This window comes from Anas platyrhynchos, chromosome 2 (assembly GCF_047663525.1).
Source record: "Anas platyrhynchos isolate ZD024472 breed Pekin duck chromosome 2, IASCAAS_PekinDuck_T2T, whole genome shotgun sequence".
NCBI lineage: Eukaryota > Metazoa > Chordata > Aves > Anseriformes > Anatidae > Anas > Anas platyrhynchos.
Genome location: NC_092588.1, coordinates 126,799,689 through 126,817,167, shown reverse-complemented (window position 1 = coordinate 126,817,167; position 17,479 = coordinate 126,799,689). Strand labels below are relative to the sequence as shown.

General features: G+C 39.7%; 1 long non-coding RNA gene across 1 annotated transcript in view; it reads right to left on the bottom strand.

Moving 5' to 3' along the window:
* Positions 1-287: 287 nt before the first annotated feature.
* Positions 288-17,479, bottom strand: part of LOC140001597 (uncharacterized) — a 28,785-nt gene continuing 11,593 nt past the window's right edge. Inside the window, exon 3 of the long non-coding RNA XR_011806977.1 lies at positions 288-2,665. This is a non-coding gene — a long non-coding RNA (uncharacterized lncRNA). The remainder of the gene's footprint in view (positions 2,666-17,479) is intronic.

Sequence of the window (17,479 nt, the reverse complement as noted above, 5' to 3'; positions counted from 1 at the left end):
TAAAGTGGCAATATCTAAGTGGCCTGATGTTGTAAATGTTCAGAGTTTGGCGCTCCCTTTGAAGTGACATGGAATGCGTATGATACCTGACTATTCATTTAGCTACTGATAAGGTCCTAATTAGCACAGCACTCAGAGCACCTCCCTTACGGTGAGGTATAGAAATAATCATGTCTTCTACTTCCTTCCCTCACAGCTGTATGAGAAACAGTTTTGTATTTTTTGTCAGTGTGTGTTTGGTGTATTTGTAAATAACTTCTAGGCAAAAAACAGTTGCAGTAAGAAATTTAGCTTTTATTCCTGGGAAGTGGTGAATTCAGCAGTCATTTGAGTCACTCAAGGGAGTGAGTTCTGTGGTTTTAGGTCAAAGCAGAGCACGCTCTGCTTACAAACTCTGGCCTGCAGGCTACCACTCTCCTTGGTGCTGTGTAACATAGCTGTCATAGTGAGCCACAAGTGCTTCTCCTTCCAGGATGAGGGCATCCATCCCTTGAAGCCTTCGATGGAAATGTTCCAGTGCACAGGAGAAATGACTCCTGAAAGCAAAACTGCAGGATCAGGCCCTTCAATTTTAAAAATGACATTTAATATGGACAGACAAAGGCATGAGAGAAGAACACACTGACTCTCTGTACACCTGGAGGAGGAATAGTAGTACAAAACAAGCTTTTCTTTAACCACAACGGCAATCTTCTAACAGCAGCACCCACTCAAAAGCACAGAACTCAGAGGTTGATAATCATCTTTCAGTTCAGGTTATTGCATGCAATTTTTCACATTCATTCAGTTTTTCTTCATACAGCTCTTAGTAAAGTAACTCCCTTAACAATAAAAGCTTTTATGGTAGACCATTACACCCGAGAACTAACCACTCCTAGTTTTTTTATTGGCTTCTTGGAATATTTATAGCAGTCTTTGTTCTCTTTGCAAGCTTATGCATCTGGGTGTGTATGGAGATTTTTCTTTTTTTTTATTTTTTTATTTTTTTTTTTTGCAATTGGGTATTATAGTGAAGTACACATATTTTTACATCTGTAAGACTTAAAAGTTTTATATTTGTTTTCCTCTCTGTATTATTATTGGCACTGAAGCCAACATTCATCCTGCTTGACATTGTTTAGCACTTGAATATTCACTGCTGGAGAATTTTTGTTCTAAGTTGCCTGACACAGAGCTTGATTTGCCACCATGCTACTTCTTCCTGATAAACTGGTTACACTTTGCACACTGAGATGTCTTGATATTTGGCTCCATGCTAACAAAGCAAATAATTTGCTTAGTTTCTAAAGGAATGGCTTAAATTTCCACTTCAAGACTTTGGTAGAAAAATCTCACATTAAAACAGTATATTGGAATTCTTGCAGGAATCAGCTCAACAGCCACAGAAACCATAATGATGACTTATTTTTACATTACATTTTGGACGCAAAATGATCCTAAAACCTTTGATACAACTTACATAGAAGAAAATGGCTCCAAACAGGGCTCTGCTTTTGAATATCTCTATTCTGGCTTTTGAAATTGTACATTGAATTTTGTATTCTGTTCTTCATAAACAACAACCTGTTGTTGTTTAGACCACGTTTACAGAACTTATACTGAATATTTGATTAAATGGAGGAACTCAGGTTATGGCTACAGCTTTTCCTAATATTTTCCAGTATAATGAAAGAAGAGATTGTACTTACAGTGGTGATGGAATTGTTGAAACTGAAAGGGGAATTCATTTCTCATTTACAGTTCAGAAAATAATTTTGTACTAAGAGTTAAGGCAATGCAAATAATAAATAATAACAGTAATCATCATAGTAAACACCTTCCTGAATTTATTATAAACATATTTACTGAATAAATAATAAGTAATTGAAATTATCCCTTTACTTTTAATCATAAAGATTAGAAAGCTATGCTTTATTAACGACAAATAAAGGTGTGAATTGTTAATATGAAGTTAGCTTTTTGTAGTGTTTTAAATAAATACAGGAGTATAATAATAAATTCATTTTGCCATGGTGTCTTTCATAGAGAAGCATTTCCCTGGAGCTTTGCTGCTGCTGCTGCAATACCATTAGGTAGGTGGAATCTTAATTTTTACTGACAATACCAAAAAAATTATTTGGGTCTTGATAACACATAAGCAACATTTTACTGTGTTGTCCTGTGGTAAATTCTTTTAATGGTTTTATTAGGTGGGTATATCCTCCCTGTTGTGGGGTTATAAAAATATCTCATCCCACAGGAGACAGTTTTTTTAATAGGGGAATAGTGATTGCATTACTATCGCTAGATTTGGATTAAGGAATGCTCCACTGGCATGGTAGAGACAGTCCTCTTCTCACACAGAGGAAGGCTACAGGACACTTCTTGGGCTCCTTCCCTCCGTCACATTATTCCCTGGGAAGGGACAACAGCCTTTTAAGTAACACTCCTCATATCTTACTTGCCTGGAGAGAGTCCTACTCCACCCTGGCCATGTGGTCACGTCCAGCGACTGCTTCCTGTTATGGAACTGGAGAAAGATCTCCCATGATCCCCATTTTCTGTTCTCCCACCATGGCAGTGGCAACGCAAATACAAGGGGAAGGGACTCCAAGCAGCGCTAAATGCCTAACAGGGACTGACTACAATTGTGTTCTCCTCCCAGCATTGGAGCCTGTCCCAGCACCTGCAGGAAGAAGAAATCCACAGAAAATGGATTCAGCAAGCACCAAGTACCTTCACTGACATACACCACCCTCCAGAAGTTCACCTCTTCTGTGGAGAGATTCTTATCCCATTTTTGGGACAATATTTAGGGGTCAACCAAACTCCAGACAGCCTCCACCTGCCAGAAAGGACACAGTGGAAGTAGCTTTGGTGATGCAAATCACGTTATTGCAGCAATGAACAGAAGCCACAGCCTTATCTTTCCTCATCTCAGATTTTGTTTGCAAGATAATACTGTTTTCTGTCTTGTAGACCATTGGAGTAGTTGACACACTGTATCAGTGTCACCATATTCAACTGTAGAGAAAAGCTGTGATGTGCGGAAAAAAAAAAAAGAAAGAAGAAAAAAAAAAAAAAACCATGAAAAGCCCTCACAGATCCCTCCCATAGGGATGTATCTTGACCCTGCTTTGCTCCAGTGAACACGGGAGACCTCACACCATTGTATTGAGAGATGATAGACCCTGCTGAAAGCAATCTGCCAATTACATCTTACAGGAGTGTGGTTACGTGACACATTGCTTATGAGGAGTCAGCACCTGTGTGTAGTAGGAAACACGTCAGCAGGTTGTAGCTGACAATGAAAAAATAGAAGGCAGAGAATGTGGCAAGCTGTTTCTTCTCTGGACAACTACCATGTTATGTCAGGTTCTTGGCCCTAATGTTTAAGACCTTTATTGGGTCAGTCTCCAGCTGTGCTTATTTGGGACAACACAGTTCAGAGCACAAGTCATGAACCATGTTTTCAAGACTAGAAGAAAAAACATTGATGATACAGTATAACTTTTGGGGAAGATGAGTCTAGGGAGACTTGTCACCATAGGATAGGAAAATTAATACAAATAATAAAAAAAATAAAAATAAAAATTGCCTTATTCAGATTTTCCCATCAGCAGAACTGGGTGGTAATGACCTTTGGGAAAAATTTACAGGGGCTCCATGAAGTCCTCTACTGTCACTTATTTGATGATGGAGTTTATGTGGAAAGTTTATGGATCCTATGGTGACGGTAGTTGTAAAGAATAACCATAAAACACAAACCAGTCATCAGAACAGACAAATTGGCTTTGGGAGGAACAGCCAACCCCTTAACCCATCATACCTGTTCATCAGTCTAAAAGAAAACTACAAAAAAAAAATCTTAGTTTGGATATCAGCATACAGATTAACTACAGGTTTTTCATGCTGTCTTTGCATGTCTTTGTTCACTATGATTCAGCCAATCATTTCCAAAAAGGTTGTGACTCCTCCTTGTTTTAATTAAAATTCCTGAACATTCAGAAAGCTAATAATAAGTCAAATTTCATAAGCATTATATAGTGCTTAAAATTATACTATAAATATTTCTAGGATAAATGCATGAAAACAATTATAAAATACTATTTTGTTCCTTTAACCATTTTTAATTTTCATTCTGCCATTTTTGCACTGAACTGAAACAAAGAGACATGTTTAAAGGAAGCATTATTTGGCTTGTTTGAAATTAGTTCTCTGAAAGCAAGAAAAGTCAAAGAACACACTTGAAGTCAGAGTTACAAGGAAATCAGCAAACACACATACTTTCATGATTTTAAAATTTGATGTATAAATATTATTTGTTTCCTGGTAAATAGCAATCATATGGATAAAATGGGAATGAGCTGTAAAATAAATAAATAAAGAGAAAGTCTATTCAGCTGAAATCCTGGGAACTTTAATGTTGTGGAACACTGTTGGACTGCTTCAGTTTTGCAAATGCTTTATCTCGGCTGAAAGGTGAAATTAGCAGCTTTCTGAAAGCCCTGGGAAGCTATTGTGTCAATGCCACACGCTGCAGACCACTGTTTGATTCCAGTGCCACTGGTTTAGATGAGCACTGCAATCAAGAGTATTAAAAGTCAGTTCATGAATTGTGTTGTTTGAAGCAATTGAGCTGCTTACAGACAAAAGAACTGAATGGGGTTTTATAATGTCTATAGGAATATAACAATGTCAAATATACTAAATGATGCAGCTGAATTCAGGAAAATTAAAGTAACCAGGTTGGGGAGAGTGGGGAGAGAGCATCTGAATCAAATATTAAATAATAAAATGGTTAATAAAATGGTAAAATCCAGACAATGTTGGATGGCCCCCTGAAATATTAATATTCTGAAGTACAACATATTAAAGAAGTCTCTCAAATGCTCAGAGTTAATACTCATAGTTTTCTCAACTTTAACATGATACACTGTTTGGTTTTTAATCTGTCAAATATTGTTTGAAACTGGGGAGGAGATTATCTCACCACTTGTTGTTTTAACCAGCAGGAAGATAAGTGGCAATTTACACAGTGTGGTCACCTCTCTCTCTTTCTCTCTCTCTCCCTTTCCTCATTTTCCTTCCTTCCTTCCTTCCTTCCTTCCTTCCTTCCTTCCTTCCTTCCTTCCTTCCTTCCTTCCTTCCTTCCTTCCTTCCTTCCTTCCTTCCTTCCTTCCTTCCTTCCTTCCTTCCTTTCTTCTTTCCTTCCTTCCTTCCTTCCTTCCTTCCTTCCTTCCTTCCTTCCTTCCTTCCTTCCTTCCTTCCTTCCTTCCTTCCTTCCTTCCTTCCTTCCTTCCTTCCTTCCTTCCTTCCTTCCTTCCTTCCTTCTCTTCTCTTCTCTCTTTTATGTCAAGTGTCTTCAAAATATCAACTTGTTATGCAAAGTATCTTCAGAAAATTTATAATCTTGAATCAGCCTGTGATCTTTGTTGTGTGCATGTCTGTCTAAAGGAACTTCACTTACAACAGTTGTTCTGTTGTTCAGGTCATTTATAACTTTTACATTTTTTTCTGACACAAAACAGTTGAAAGTATTTTGTGTAAACCACTTGAAAAGCTTGTGCTGGAATAATTACATTTTTGCTACTGTGTGAAGGCATGGAGGTATCATAATCTAAAGATCATTACCAGAAATTATGAGAAATAAAATAATTTTTTCTACTATGTGATGAGGTTTATGAGAGTATCCCTAGACGATTCATTAGTTTTAAACTGACATGAAAATCAATTAATTTTAATAGGGAATAACAGATTATGTGTTTAATAATTCATCTAATTTCATGAGGCAAAGTGAATTAGACAATGCAATGTAAATCTAATAGCAGTTGTAACCACATAATTTGACTGTTTGTCAAGAGCAAAGCATAGTGAAATGATCAAGAATTACACAGAGAGAAAAACATTAATTGTGTGTAAACTGAGTGACAGTTTCTTGTAACCCTAAAAGCCTGTGCGTTCAGTGTAATTATTTCTATTAGATCTTTCCCTAAAATGGTCCTGTATCATTAATTATGTATTCGAATCAAGCAGACAAATTAATAAATAATACAAAATAACTTTCCTGTGCTTTCAATGTAGAGATACTACTCAATTGCTGGAGATTTTACAGAGTAAAACTATGTGAAAATTGTTTTATAGTCTGCATTAATTAAACAATAATGACCCCGAAAGCAAGCATTTTCTGCCTGTTAATGACCAGCTGGAAGAGTCGAGGACCTGACGTAGAGCAGGGGGCCCTTCACCCGGGTGGTCATTAACGCTGGGGAAATGCCCGACCCCAGGTCACTGTTGCTGCTAATCGAAGCCATGATAATTGTTATGTTTTTCCATGCTCAGAGAGCGGGCATGTGCTCTCCATCTGAACGGCATTTATTTCAGATTAAGGAAAGCAACAAAACGGGAAAGAACAAAAGTAAAGTCACATGGGGCTGGGCAAAGGGCATCTTTCATGGCATCAGCCTTGTCCAGCAAAATGGCAGCTGCAGGCAGTGGTCTCCTACAAATGTTCTGTTGAGCACAGGCAGCAGGTTTGTGGCCATTCTGGACCACGTGACCATGTTAAAGCTCAAACATTAGATAAAGGGTTTGCCCTTGTATATGTTTGAAAATATACATGATGAAATACACGTTGCCATGGATACAGGTCTCTCTTTAGAGCACTGGTCTCTGCCTACCTTCTAATGGCACCGTAGTAACCTATAGAATCAAGGAGCATCATGTTTCTGTTTGTTAATATAGAAAAATAAAAAATAAATGATGTTGGAAAGACCCAAAGTGCTTCTCTTTCTACAGCAGAGAGGAATCTTAATTTTGAAGGTAATTATTCTTTAAAGTCTCTAGAAAATGTCTTGTTAGTGCAATTACAGCCAGAAGACGTAGCATGACATACATAACATGCCTTCCCTAATCCCTCTTACTTTTAGCAGCAGCTGGAATTTGAAGCACACAGGCCAACACAAGAGATAATGCAGCAGCAGGCCAGGATGTGGAAATCAAGCAACCACCTATGCCAGAGGTCTGGAAGGTGTTGATTCTCTCCATAATCTACCCAGAACGGTGAAAAACCTCACCTTGACATTGTAGTTTTCGTACATTGGGCAGAAAAATGGAAGAAGCATGGTCTGGACACTACCCTGAAATTGCAAATCCAGACGGGAGAGAATAATGTTCACATCCAGGGATGAAAGGGCTTCATCATGGTTCCCTTACAGGACAAGATATCACCTGTTGTGATTCCCCTGCTCCTGGTCTATACTCACTCTTCGTGTCCCTGCAGCACTGTCTACTGCCTGTGCTGGAGAGACATTTGCATAGTAATTGCCTCCTGGGAGTCATGCACTGCCACAAAACCTTCCTTCTGCTCATTAAATTAAGAGAAGAAAAAAAACTTTAAGTTCCCAGGTCTTCTGCTGGTTCCCATGGTTTTAGAGAAGAAACAAAACGGGAACTTCCTGGCTTGCACGTGGCCCACAGTATGCCCTTTGGGGGTGTCAACCCTATTTCAGTCATACAGGAGGAAGCACAGCCCAAAGATGGAATAGGAAAGCAATACACGCATAGTCTGAGTAACAATGAAGATGTAAATGGACATCACAAGTGGAAAGCAGATCTTCAGCAGACTGGAGAGTGCACTGGTGTTCTTGAGCAGACCTGTCTTGTTTTCTATCTGCCAAAAGCATAGGAGAAATGAGAGCTTCTGAATGACGCTCAAAAGCTCATCAACATGTGTGCTGCAGACTTGGTGCAGTTTCTTGCATGCTACCGTTTAAAACAGTACACATCAGTGAAGTAACTCAAAGCTGGCCAGAAGGATTTCTGTGGTGGTTTCCTAATGAAACATCAGTTGCACCATAAATTTCATATGTGGGTCCCAAAAATCAGCTTGTTGTTCCTGGCACTCTCATTGCCCAACTTATGCTTATCATCCAACTGATGCTTTTAGTTCATGAAAGTCCCTTCACTAAGTGACAACAGCCAGGAAGACTTTCAGAACATGAAAACCTCTGGCGCCAAGGTCCTGTTTTGGCTAATCATGTTTTGATCAGCTTCTAAAACTGGTCTGCTGCATACCAAGAACAGAGTATTTTATCTTATGCAAAAAGCTAATTTTCTATTTCCATACATAGGAATTCAGACACACTTAAATAAAAATAAATAAATAAATAAACTTTAAAAAATATAAGAAAAATAAAGGAATATACATTGTTAAACAAACAAGCACACACAAAGAATGTCTGTCTAATCATCTCTACTGTTTTTGAAACTACTATTTGCTGGTCTGTCATGTAAAGCAGTGAGGTAACTAAAAACCATTCAAACTATGCCTAGCACTGTCTCAGGAACAATTTATCTTAGCTAACTGAATACACCTAAGCAACTTAGTTATGAAATGTTTTGCATTTGCATGCTTAAGATATGTTTTCCCAAGTCTGTTAGTAAAACAAAAAATTGTTGAAGAGAAAATTGGCAATCGTTAGCCCAACATTGTCAAAAGCAGAGATAGGAAATTTGGAAAAGATAAAGAGTTTATATTTCAACAAGCCATAAATTCAAGCTCAAAAAATTTCATTAGAAAGGCAAAAAATGTAATAATTAGTGATTTGACTCAGTCCTTGCAGCCTTTATGACTTTAATTATTCTGAAACCTAGCATTAGGTACATACAGAAAATCAGAGTAAATTGTCTGAAAGCCCTTAAGGGATTTAAAATAAATGCTTAAATAAATCTCTCATTACTGGCGTGCAACAAATGCCAAGATATATTCACAGTGATGTGTCCAATTAAGTTTAGAAGAATTGCATGAGGTCAGTTCTAGCAGATTCCTATTGATTCTCCTAGTTAATAAAGAGTTAAAGGATGAAGTAAGTTTTTAAAAAATATAAGTGCTTTAAAGGTGCTAGAAAGGAAAAGCATAGTACTAAGTGGTCATGTGGCTAGTGCCATTCATCTTGGTAGTGACTATCTGTCAAAAGTGGCAAGAGCCCCTGTTAACAGCCCTGACCTGTGCTGTAATGAAGGGAGAGTGCACAGCAAAGTGTCCATTATCAGGCAGTTGGGAGCAGTAAATTGGTGCAGTTTGCCTCAATCTTGCAGCAAGTTGAGATGTAAGATAGGTGGGGATCAGCAAGCAGCAATTTTATCCTATGATCATTTTTGTCAGATCACATCAGAGTAGGAACTTAGTCAGATTCATGATTTCAATTAAATACGTCCCCTCATTAAGTGACCGCTGCCATGAATGCTTTTTCCGGTCCTTTATTTATAGTCATGTAAACACACATGCTAATATTTGGACGGGAAGCAGTGACAGAAAAGCAGTCAGGTAAATGACACATTAAGATGATAGTCAGGTACAATCAAATGAATCTTGCACCCTCGCAACAGGGTAACAGCTTGCAATAAAATAGGCCACCTATGTTACCTATACACTAAACTACAATGCTTACACACAGTTCTAACTGGGAAAATCAATTTCAGACTCTTTACTTAAAAAAAAAAAAAAAAAAAAAAAAAGCACAAGTAAATGCACAAGTAAAATTCTACCTGTTTTCAATCTCATGCAAGAGAATTAATTCTAGCACCATTTCCCTGGATACTAGCTATAGAAATGTAGGTGATACCCAGTGTCTGCTTTCAGATGCACCAAGATGAAAATGTTCTGGATGAACTCTGAAACTCTCAGGCAGACTTAAACCTTAGGGACCCTTCAGTAAATTAGACAAGCAAACTGAAGACAAGTACTCCTACTGCCACTCATTTCCCACTTCTCAGCAGCAAAGGCCATTCAGATCAGCCCATCTGCTTTCCAGATATTGGACTTCCATAATCACATGTTGTCCCTATAGTTAGGTCATTCTTACTCTATTACCTGAAGTAGGAATAATAAAAATTCTGTAATTCTGTAATTCATGTGATTCTGTCCAATACCCTATCAAATGCCTCTCCCATGATTTTCCCCTGCTGTGCAACATACCTGCCTTCTCTGTCAGCTCCTAGCCATATAGGTAGTTTGAATGGTGGGCAAATAAATAAAGCTTTTGTCCCAGTAAAATTAAATTACAAACAGCCACAGCTTTGTCCTGAGAAGTTCCATTCCCCAAAGATCCATCCCAACACCTTGTACATGTGGGTCAGTCCTATAGAACTGAACAGAAAAAAAACTTTTTTTTTTTTCCCCAGGTGAATTAAATCAACAAATGGGCTCTTTTTTCCCTCTCTAAGTCTAGGTCAGCAGTGCAAAAAAGGAAGGACACAGCTTCTATTTTACCTTGTTAGAGACCAGCTGGAAATGCAAACTTCTGTATTAGAAGTTGCTTTTGCAACCATTAAGATGTTTCACTTATGCCTTGCCTACCTCAGCAGGTTTTTGAAATTTGACAAGGGACCATGGAAAATACACCTTGACCCTCCTTCATTTGTTTTTATGCTTTTAATTTCATGACATTTATCTCAGCATTTGGTAAGATAAAGTGCTGAAAATCAACTGCTTCTCTTCAAGCATTTACATTCTTCAGAAAACCTTTGGCAGAATGCCAAAAATATTTGTAAAAACCCTGATCACTTAAAAATTTATAGATTGAATCTATTCAAATGATAGTCATTATTATTGGCAGCTATTTTGATAGGCATATATGATACCTAAGAGCTATGAAGATAAGCAGATCTGAACATGTCATCCTGAGACACTGCACCTACCAAATGCTACATTTTCTTCCTGGGCTGGGAGTAGTGGTGCACTTAGCAAAGCATTTCTTTGGTGTATACAGGCATTCTTTCCTCCTCCCATCTCCTGCATATGTAGTTGACTTATGGGAGGTAGCAGCAGCCTCCTGCAGAGCTGCCTAGTTTATGCCTTGCTGAGATGTTTGATGCAAAATATGCATGTATTTAGAAAGAAAAATCAGCTCTTGAAACATTAAATTACACATAAACTTGAATGTGATCTTCTGTCTGTATGCTATGGCACCCTCATTAATTAAATGATTGGAAAAAGATATTCAACTTTGGGGTGCCATTCATTGCACTGGATGGACACCGAGGGAGACAGGATTAAGAAGTTTTGTAAAACCTTGGCATTACCAGCTTGATAAAGCTTGATCTCAGCAGACAGAAAATATTCTTTTAACATGGTTAACAGTTATGTGTGCAAAGGTACGTCTGTACTCAGGTGTTACTGTAACTCCTACAAGACCATGATTCCAATGTAAACTGAGACAAAACTGTCTCCCTCAATAGGTAGAGCTTCTGCTTTTGAGTAGACACAGAGTGCAGAATGAAATAAAGATCAAACCTAACTTGATAATTTCGCATCATCTTGGATATATCATATTTAGAAATAAAAGCATCTGAGAAGATCTCAGACCTGGGATGGAAAGAAAGGAATACTCTGGCCCTTTGGAGTCCTCACCAGTAAGTGGGCTGTGAGGAGCAGCAGTGAAGACAATACTCCAGGTTTTGCCTCACCAAGTCTGACTAGATGGGGAGGATCATCTCCCTTGACCTGCTGGCAACACTCTTCCGAATGGAAAGAGTGTTCTCAGGCCGGCAGGCATTTTCTTCAGCCACATGTTCAGGAGACCTTCTGTCAGCCTTTTTCCCACTACAGCATGGTCAACTTCATGGCTGCTCCCCCTAACAAAGTTTGCCATTCCCATGATGATTTTCCACCCCCACAATGACTTCCTATTCCCGAGTCTCCTTTGGGCACCCACTCCCCGCAGCCATTCCCCATCTCTCCGTCCTCTCCCATCTGCAGTCAACATCCCCAAACCAATTTGTGAGATGGGCACAGGCAGCGGGATTGGGCTGTGTTCAGTCCCCTCCATGTGGCGCCAAACCAATGAGTGCAGGCAGAGGCTTTGAAAAATTATATAATAAATTAATGACATGGTAATTGTGACTGCCACCATCAGCCTGGCCCCACCTTCTCAGATGCGGTGCCCGGCCTGGTGGCTTGTGTGGTCACCAGCCCCCGGCTCCTCCTGGGCCCTGTGTAGCTATGATGTGTCCCCAGGGCTGGTGTCCAGTGGGGATCTGGGCCATCTGTGCGCATCCTGCTCCCAGTGCCAAGAAAAGCTCTGGACAAGCTGTTGCTGTCAAGGCATGGAGGGACTGCACTCCCTGCACCTTGTCAAGACGCTGCAGGATCTGTAGCTGGAACCTGCACCCTCCCCTCTTCTTCCTTTTTCCACGTTTTATTTCTGAGTGTGGCATCATATGGCAACCCTTTGGTTGGTTTAGGTCAGCTGCCCTTGTGATGTTTGTTTTCTCACTTTTTTGCCCACCACCTAGAAGGGTTAGAGAGAGTCCTGTTGCTGTGCCAGCACTGCTCAGCAGCAGACACGACACTGGTGTGATACCACTGCTGTTCTAGCTACAAGTGCAAAGCACAGGACTGTATGGGCTGCTGCAGGGAAAGTTAATATCCCAGCCAGACCCAGTAAAAGGGATCTGCTGTGTCTGCTCTTTGGCAAATTCTTTTTGCAGACCAAAGATAAGGTGCATAGCCATGACCTTCTCTGCTGATGTTCTCTCCTGCTTTCACTAGTGGATCAGTAATGCTGTTCGGATGAAGAATGAAGGAATGAAGAAACTGGTTCATCATGGAAAGATGGTGATGCTCCATTCTCTGGGTCCTGCATACACAGCCAAAACCAAGGATTTCTATGTCATAACCAATTGGTCTATATAACTTCTACAGAGGAGGTTGTTCAGCCTGCAAAAGAGGGGTTGGTCTTTCCCATGGACAACAGTATACAAACAGAAATAAAGAGTTAGAGACACAATGGTGAAACACGAGCAATGATAACAGAAGTGTTCATATAGATGGCAAATATTCCTTACTAACTGAAATGAGGATCTAAAGGGGGAAGGAAGCTGTTGCTTCCACTTCATGTCTTTGGGGGGTGGTGGGAAGTGAAGGGAAATATAATCATCCACATTAGTTGATACACGAGCAAAACTGTAATTGTGTGTGTGTGTGGGGGGGGGGGGGGGGGGGGGAAGGCGTTTGCCTTAAAAGCTGTGTAAATCAGCTTGAAACTGAATTAAACAGGTGGCAAACCACCTGTACATAATGATTAACTGTGCTTACACAATAATTTACGTGAAAATACTGTCAAACTCTGATAACACCACATCTGCTACTACTGTAGAATTGTCCAATATATTTTTATGTATTATGGCTTTGAAAAAATAGTTAGGTATTATTGACCTCGTTTCCCTTTGTATTACATTAAGGTAAAACGTTTGCACTGAAAATTTCAGTATTCTGCCTAACATTATCAGTGTTGACGTATCTTATTTGTCCATATTTACTTATTTGAGCCAAAAATTTTGAAATTTAAGTACTGTAAAGTATCTTAGCTAGTGTAATAAACATTTATATTTTTAACTTTAAAGGTGTTATTGAAACGCTTTATTATTTACAGGGATTTAAATTTGCTACCCTGCTTACATTTAGACTATTAGTGGGGTTTGCTTTAACTTTTAGATTATGTTATTAAAAAGTTTAGGGCTTCATTTATTTTGTTTTATGCCTGCAGAATCAAAGGCAGATTCTTCTCATACTATTTTAAACAAGGATTTCCACTAGGTCTGTAAATTTACACTGCTATAAACAGAAGCAAAATCAGAATGAGACTTTGTGGCATATCCTGTCTTTTCCTGTGAAGGCATTTAAATCTGCAAATGAAAGTGTAGTATTAGCACAACACTTGTGAATTTTGGCTGATGCAACTACCATACCACTCATCTGTCCTACAACTCAAGTGAAAGGGTATGAAAAAGGTCCAGAATTCATACAGATTTACAAAAGGAAAGATGAAATTCAGGTCAGTTTATTTTCATACATACATAGGTCTGAAAATAGCAATGATTTACACTTGTTTCATGAGCTCTTCCATAAACCCTATTGTGAAAGTACTCCAGCTTAGAATCATAGAATCATAGAATATCCTGAGTTGGAAGGGACCCTTAAGGATCATCAAGTCCAACTCTTGACACCGCACAGGTCTACCCAAAAGTTCAGACCATGTGACTAAGTGCACAGTCCAATCTCTTCTTAAACTCAGACAGGCTCGGTGCAGTGACCACTTCCCTGGGGAGCCTGTTCCAGTGTGCAACCACCCTCTCTGTGAAGAACCCCCTCCTGATGTCAAGCCTAAATTTCCCCTGCCTCAGCTTAACCCCGTTCCCGCGGGTCCTGTCACTGGTGTTAATGGAGAAAAGGTCTCCTGCCTCTCAACACCCCCTTACGAGGAAGTTGTAGACTGCGATGAGGTCTCCCCTCAGCCTCCTCTTCTCCAGGTTGAACAGGCCCAGTGCCCTCAGCCGTTCCTCGTACGTCTTCCCCTCCAGGCCTTTCACCATCTTCGTAGCCCTCCTCTGGACACTCTCCAACAGTTTCATGTCCTTTTTATACTGTGGTGCCCAGAACTGCACACAGTACTCGAGGTGAGGCCTCACCAGCTTCCCTCAGTTGGATGCAGCAGTCACTAGCTGATGGTCAGTTCAGCCATTCATCAGCATTGTCCAGTTATATGCAGCCTGCATCCCAGTGGGAGAATTCAAGTTTGTCAGCACTTTCACATAGCTTACACATTTGGAAGCAGAAGTGGTTGGAAATGAAGAATAATGACAACTATGCATTTTACAGAACAGTAACTAATGGGCATTATCACAGTTAAATCATAACAAGATTGGCATAGAATCACAGAATTGTTGAGGTTGGAAGGGTCCTCTGGATATCATCTTGTCCAACCTTACTGCTCAAGAAGGGCCACCCAGAACAACGTGCCAAAGACCATGTCCAGGTGGATTTTGAAATTCTCCAAGGTGGGAGACTCCACAGCCTCTCTGGGCAACTTGTACCAGTGCTCTGTCACCATCACAGTAAAGTCCTTCCTCACTTTTAGACAGAACCTCCTGTGTTCTGATTTGTGCCCATTGCCTCTTGTCCTGGCACTGGGCATAGCTGAAAAGAACCTGTCTCCATGTTCTTTACAACTTCCCTTCAGGTACGTATAGATGCCCCCAGAGCCTCATCTTCTTCAGGCTGAACAGTCCCAATTTTCTTCACTTCTCCTCATAGGAGAGTTGCTCCAGTCTTTTGATCATAATTGTGCCTACCACTGGACTCTTTCCAGTATGTCTATATCTCTTCTGTACTGGCAGCTCCAGAACTGAATGTGTTACTCCAGGTGAAACATCACCAACACTGGGTAGAGCAGAAGGATCACCTCGCTTGACCTGCTGGTAATACTTTGCCTCACACAGCCAAGAATACTGTTAACCTTCTTAATGGCAAGGGCATGTTGCTCGCTCATGTTCAACTTGTTGTCAGCCAGGTCTCCTATGTCCTTTTCTGCTGAGCTGCTTTCCAGCTGGGTGGCCCCAGGCCATTATTTTTCAATTTGTTGTCTATTTGCATAGGTGAAAATGGCCAGAGTAGATGTAGAGAAAAGTATAATATTTTAACATTTGAAATAACTAACACAGAGACTTTCAGATGACTGCCTCTTTAAAGAGTTTTTGTAAAGCATCACATCTATGTGTAGGTTTTCTTATTAAATGACTTTAAATCACTGTAGTGTGATTTAAAGGCCTAGTAGAAACATGTATTTCTCTTGTAACTTGGTGACTAAACACAGTGGTATATCAAACCAGGGAATTCAAAACAGAGAAATTTGTATAATGAAGGAAATCATATTATAAGCCAATGTGTTATTAGGCTTCTTTAATTACTTAACTATAAGCCTAAAATTACCTTTTTCATATATTTGCACATTCTCAGTCATCTTAAAGTGAAACTGTTGGAGAAAGGATCAAACTAAGAAATGCCATAGGAATCCCTTTTATACAACATAAAAAACAATTTTGTATTCAAGTCTGCAGGGAATCTTACTACTGAACAGTGGAACTAGCTATGGATAATTTTTATTAATGTATGTATCATGCATTGAGAACATAGTTGGTGTGAATGCCTAGCTAATAACATACCTTTATGTATCTTTGGTTTAATATGTGTAAATGGCATATCTGTAATAGAGAACAGTACAGTTGCACTACTCACTACATTGTGTTCATACTAATTGCATTTTCCCATAGCTAGTCTCCATGGGCAACATAAATCTTGGCCAGGATTATCACGGCTGTTTCAGACTGTGGAATAACTTTGACTGTGTGCCATGACTTTAGAGCTGAAATGAGAGCCCCAGTTCCTGATGTCCACATAACTGCCTGCCCCCAGAGAACTGGGCTCACAGACTCACAGGGCTCTTCCTGGTCTCCTGCTTTTGCTTGTCTTTCTTCAATAGTGTTAAAAGTAGTGAGGGGGGTTCACCTCTTTCCTTTCTGATCAAAAATACCTTTGTCTGTTAACATGTAATATATGGTACTGTTTTAAAAATCCTTACAATTATCATCCTTGCAGTACAGCTACAGTTTTCACAATTAAAACATTACCCGTGATCTGAGGAAGATCGAATAATAGAAGATGTCATGATTTATTTCAAGTTTTAGTTGTGGTTGATTTTTCAGTACACAAAAGGGAAGGTTGGGCAATGAGTGAAAATTAGGCTCAAACTTTATGCCTTTAAGAATCACCAGGATGCTTAAATTAATCTTCTAATAGGATTGGCAGAATCTTTTACAAATTAACCAGTTCAGGATGTTATCTGTGTGAATTGTCCTCTACCCCACACTTCCGCTAGAGGTTTCTCTCTAGAAGCACAAGCAGCAAACAGCCTGACCCTCACTGTCACAGTTCACAGCCTCACATATTAACACAAACTCCATTGCATCATGGGTTTGAGGTAACACACTGCACCAAACTCTGATGACTGAGTTTCAGGTACATGTGGCTTTCTAACATCCATGCTGCAACAGTATCTACCTCTAACCTGCATGTTCGGTAGAGGGTTGACACATAACTTTTCCAAGTGCTGCCAATGTGCCTGCCAGCTTATCTAACAGAGTCACCACATGGAAGTCATTTCATATATTCAGGGTATTAAGCCATCCCAAAGTTAAGTGCCCCATTTGCACCTAACTTCTTAGGTTCCCTCTGAACAGAGAGACAGGCACTTAGAGAGAAGATTTATCCCATGCTGTAGCATATATCAAAGACTGGTAAAATTAAATGCCCTCTGGAGGTACTTGTATCTTTCCCTTGTCTGTAGAAAGAGCATAAATAAGAGGCCAGAGCCATAACCCAATTTTTAGACAACCAAATTAGGTAAGATGAATCCCAGTGTCAGTGGGTGAATATCTGTGGGATGAGATTCCTAACAGCATGCCTGCTGAAATCAAGAAAAGCTCCACCAACGTCTGCAATTATAGAATCATAGAATCATTAAGGTTGGAAAAGACTTCCAAGATCATCTGGTCCAACCATCACCCTACAAACAATATCACCCACTAAACCATGTCCCTAAGCACCATGTCCAACCTTTTCTTAAACATCCCCAGGGACCACGATGCCACTACCTCCCTG